Source organism: Hippocampus comes, unplaced genomic scaffold (assembly GCF_001891065.2).
Source record: "Hippocampus comes isolate QL1 unplaced genomic scaffold, H_comes_QL1_v1.1 scaffold528, whole genome shotgun sequence".
Taxonomy (NCBI): domain Eukaryota; kingdom Metazoa; phylum Chordata; class Actinopteri; order Syngnathiformes; family Syngnathidae; genus Hippocampus; species Hippocampus comes.
The window spans coordinates 183,200-188,381 of record NW_017804900.1 but is presented as its reverse complement, the minus strand read 5'-3'; the positions used below and the strand labels follow the sequence as shown (position 1 = coordinate 188,381).

The window sequence follows — 5,182 nt, the reverse complement described above, 5'->3', positions numbered from 1 at the left end:
CTCCGGGCTTCCGTATCGTCTCCCCCTCCCTCCTTGTGCTCTGCGACTTCAAGTAACTGCGCCATCTGGCGTTTAAATGCCTGTATTACAAGTCCAAATGAAATGAATGCAATAATTTACATCAAACCTTAATTGTGTACTGTACCAACCTTCGGCGGGCCGGATGAAAAAGACCAACGGGCCGGATCCGGCCCGCGGGCCGTAGTTTGCCCATGTCTGCCCTAAACAAACATTGAGGGTATACTTGGGCATATTTCACTCTGGACCCCCCCCCCCGTGAACTTTCAACGATATCCAGCTGCACCCCAAATACACACAACCTCTCCATGGCCTCCACAGCTGGGCAAATGCCCCCATGATGCCCCTCACGTAGTTATGGGCGGATTTGAATTTCCCTATAAGCCCCACTCACATTGAAAGCTGTTTAGTGTGAGCCTCACCAGAATTATGGCAAGATACTAACCCCCTCCCCCCAAAAAAAAAAGAATCCACCAAAAATCATCCGAACAAACTCCAATAAAATCGACACAACCAAAATTAACAGGGTGATTCCAATTCTGATGTTGCACTTGAAAAGCCGCATCTTCCTTTCCACTTCTTTGGCGTTATTTGTCAACAGTTTCTTCCTCATTTCGTGTGGCGCGTTGGTAAACAAAGCCCGAGTGGAGGGAAAAAGCCAATCGATTGTCTGCGGTGTACCGCTTCTCTGTTTTGCCTCTGCAGTCGAGAAACGAAAACGGATGCGGAAAGCCCCAAACGGCACCTGTGAGGCAACGACCTCCTCTCCATCGTTATTATTGCGTCACAAAAAAAAAAAAACAAAAAAAAAACATATATATATATATATATATATATATATATTTTTTTTTTTAACAAATTATAAATACTGACATAATAAGAGCAAAATAGCGAGATTAATTTTTCTCTTGTTGCGTGTGTTGTTTGAGTTTTTCTCATGTAAAAGACGTGCCTCAGCTGCTCGATCATGAGCCCTTAAAAAAGAAAAACCAGAACAGGGTGCACAAAAAAAAAAACAAAAAAACCACCACCCACTCCATTTTAGCTCATGGTCGCATGACGAAGCCCCATCGTTTTGTCGTTCTCGATGCCTGTAACACCTTAATGAGGACGCTAATCACAGAACTAATGGAAAAGCCTCCTGTGTGGGAGGACACGCGTGTGGTCCCTAATACATCCACTGCAAATCTCATCCTACTGTGACACTTGAATGGAGAAAAAAAAACCTGATTAAGTGCTTTTCTTCCATTCACGTTGTTGCACAGGACATTTTTTTTTTTTGGGGGGGGGGGTAATTTATTCAAGGGGCAAGACTGCAGAGGGAAAACAATGCTTTCAAATACTGCATCGCCAAGTGTAAAGCACACAGCCCTGGATTAGGAAATGTGGCGGGGTGGGGAAGGCGGGGGCGAAGACAATAAGAAGAGGATTAGGATTTTAATGCAGCGCAGTAAAATGGGTGTAAATAAACAGGTCAGAGTGTGGACAAACACTTTGCGGGCTCGCACTACCCAAGGCGCGGCCCCTCAAATATGACAATGTATAAAGAGCCACTTGATACACAGATTAGCGGCCGATTAGGGAATTGGGTCAGCATTTGCTAACTAACCATTATGTGTCGGCATGAGAGAGCTCAAATTGCACAGGTCTCAGGTTCTGAAACAGTTGCTTCATTAAGGAACGTCAACCAAAACCGGGTCCACGCCTTCCCCTCCCCTTTTCAGCCCCTAAAACGCGTGATGAATGTTTTTCAACAAGGACGCATTCCATCAGAGTGACATAAGTACTCCTATAGCTGTGGCTGTCACACGGAAACAACGGCCTCGCAATGAAGGCTGGCCACTTTTGTCTGTTTTGAGGTAATGACGATTTCCAGCCACTTCAAGAAACGACGCGAGACCCGCTGGCTGACTAAACGCTTGTGTTAAAAATAGCAAAATGATGTGTGTGGAAACATAAGCGAACCGTGTTGACTCCTACTTCTCCCCTTGGAAAAAAACACCTGCGTCATAGTGGATAAGAGGATCGCATTTCGTGTGGAGTAATGGCGCCAGACACAAGGTGTCATCACGGAAGGTCAAGAGAGCCAATGAAGAACGATGAGACTGCCGTAAAAAGCTGAATTCTCACTGCAACGTATCAGAATGACAAAAGGGCCTGAAAATTGCCAGAGCCCACCTGAGCGTGGAATTGGGTGGACATCATCTATCATGATAGGACTCAGCAAAAAGTCTCAAGAACAATTTTTTGAGGCCAAATTGCACACGAAAGTGTCATGGAAAGTTGGAGAAAAAATCTACACAAAAACATGGAACAACAAGTCAGACATTTTGGTTTGAAGCAGCCATTTTGAAGGCAAATTCAATGCAAAATGGGCCACATGCTTCATTTCTCCTTGCATCTTAAATTTTTATTATGTTTGTGCAATAAAGGAAACCTAGTTCCACTTTCCTTCTGCTTTCATTTGTTAGACGCGGGTCACTTGGTGAAGTCACAAAGCTGACTTATAAGTCTTTCATCTAGTACAGTTTCCCATGCACCCGACACTGTTTATTTTCCCGTCTATACATCTGCACATTGCGTTCCAAAAAGTGTGCTCACGTTGCAATGCAACGTGACTGGAGGAGGTGGGCGCGGCTCCAGAAAAAAAAAAACGTAATGCAAGGCCAACACGAGAATGTGTGTCACATTTTGCGGGAGAAGGGAAATGGCAACCCCTGCCAAGTTTCTTTGACCTACTTTCCGTGCAGCGCCCAATGCAGCACAGAGAAGGCACAAGTGAGCACACGGCAACAACGTCTGGAGCTGTTCGTGCTATAACTACCATTTTGAAACATGTCAACAGGGTAAGAAATCTTTTCAAATAATTTTTATACTTCTACTCTTTCACTATTTTTAGTTTTGGTTGTCAATTTGTTTTTTTTTTTTTTTGCTCCTTCAACTTTTTCGTCTTTTTCCCCCTCGCCCGTAGTCATTTCACTCCTTGCTGAGTTTAATTGTATTACGGTCATTTCAGCGTTCCTACTCTTTCACTATTTTTAGTTTTGGTTGTCAATTTGGTTTTTTTTTTTGCCCCTTCAACTTTTTCGTCTTTTTCCCCCTCGCCCGTAGTCGTTTTACTCCTTGCTGCGTTTAATTGGATTACGGTCATTTCAGCGTTTCTTGAAGTAACAGTCCAACAATGTATGTATTTTTTTGACGGAACCACGTGACTGACTTCTCGCGTGGGACGGCCCCCACCACGCCGATAGCTATCCCCTCGCGCCCCAGTCCCAGTCCATAACAAACAAGCGGGAGAGAAAACGGGACGGGAGTAAGCCTCCTCCGTCGGTTGTAGTCCGACTTCCAACGAGACGCTATTTTCTCCGAGCTGGACACGAACACATCTCAGTCCTCTCACTTTGTGGAATTTGTATTTTTTGTAATTGTGTAAAAACACCGTCCTCCGTCGGTTGTAGTCCGACTTCCAACGAGACGCTATTTTCTCCGAGCTGGACACGAACACATCTCAGTCCTCTCACTTTGTGTAATTTTTGGTGCGCACTTGGCTTGTAAAAAACACCGTTAGGAATTTTGACATCGTACCGTTTTAGACTTCAATGGTAAGTTTTTGTACTGTTAAATTTGCTTTGGGTCTTTTTCTGCCATAATGTCGCACGTCATGTAATTTTGTTTGGACGTAGGCGTGTGTTTAACGATTTTGCGTGCGATTGGGAGCTTTGACAAGTTGCGGTGTTTGTGTGTCGCATCTCATTGACCCAAATCCTTTGCCAAGTTAAGTGCGTCATCGACTACTGCTTGTACAGCCAGTCTTCGTTTCATGCTACTTTGCCGTGTGAAATGTACGTTTTCACTAGTTCTCGTTGAGTCTTAGGCTATTTGTAGAATTGTGATAACTCGGGCTCGTGCGTACATATTGTACAGTACTGTAACTCGATCTGCGTGACGCGCCCACTTCTTTTTTTTTTTTGACGCAAACAACTTTCTCTGGCGCAGCCTCTTCATGCAGAAAGATAATCTAAACGTTGATATGGGACATTTATTGCGGTGCTATACTATTGGCGAAAAACCAAAAAGTCAAGTTGGTTGGATTTGTTCAAATGTGTTTCCAGCACTCATTGACTTCTGCGGGTGGCCTTCAGTCTGACGTGTGCAAAGTGCACATACTGTACTTTCTGTCTGCTCACTGTACTTTCCGAGTTGCACCATGCTCCACCCCCTTGTTTTTGCACAGGCGTGCGTGCTTGTTATTATTCTTTAATTTGCAGACAGACAGGCCTAATTAAGGCGCCGCAGGAGTCATGAATAATCTGATGAACCCCCCCCCCCTCAATTAATCTGAGTCGACCACATTAGATGCAAATTTCATTTGGGGATTACGCACCAATTAGTGGTTATGAGGGATTATCTCACAGTACAAGGAGTCGGCATATTTTGGCCTCATGGGCATCATTCATCATTTAGTATGAAATGTATGTAAGAATGAAATGGAATGTAATGGATCCAGTGCAAGGAGAGTGGTTATGAGGGATTATCTCACAGTACAAGGAGTTGGCGGCGTCTTTTGTGTCCTCATGGGCATCATTCATCATTTAGTATGAAATGTATGTAAGAATGAAATGTAATGGATCCAGTGCAAGGAACGGTGATATTTTGTTTGCCATACTTAGACAGTGCATGTGTACCTAATCGAGTGTCTGGCGACTGTACAGATAACATAATCTGCTCGAGCATACATTTGACGGGCTCAATTTCTCCCGATAAAAGCTACGGGAGAGATTGTGCGTCAAATGGCTACTTTTCGAAATTGTACGCAAAAGTGGAGCTCATGTTCGCCGAACCCAACAGCAGTGTGCTAATTAATTTTGCGGAGGAATGCTGCGACGCTTTCTTCATGAGCATAGCATACGTGCAACCCCTCACCTTTTCTAGAGCCCTTTGGCCCACACACACCAGAATTCTTACCTGCTGCTGTTTTAATCACGCCACATAAACCGTCACATGGTCCAAGCGGGCGACACAGGTGTGATGCTCCTGTAAAATAATTAGCAAAAGTACCATTTGAAAAGGCACTTTTTCTTTCCTATCTTGAGCTTGACAAATATGCCATGTAAAAAAAAAAAAAAAAAAAAAAAAACAACTCATAAAAATAAAAAAAAACAAA

The 5,182-nt window shown here is 43.8% G+C and overlaps 1 protein-coding gene across 1 annotated transcript in view; it reads right to left on the bottom strand.

Moving 5' to 3' along the window:
* LOC109523828 (suppressor APC domain-containing protein 1) overlaps positions 1-5,056 on the bottom strand; it is a 10,994-nt gene extending 5,938 nt beyond the window's left edge. Inside the window, exon 1 of the mRNA XM_019883237.1 lies at positions 4,984-5,056. The gene's annotated coding sequence lies outside the window, so the exon portion shown is untranslated. The remainder of the gene's footprint in view (positions 1-4,983) is intronic.
* Between the last annotated feature and the right edge of the window lie 126 nt (positions 5,057-5,182).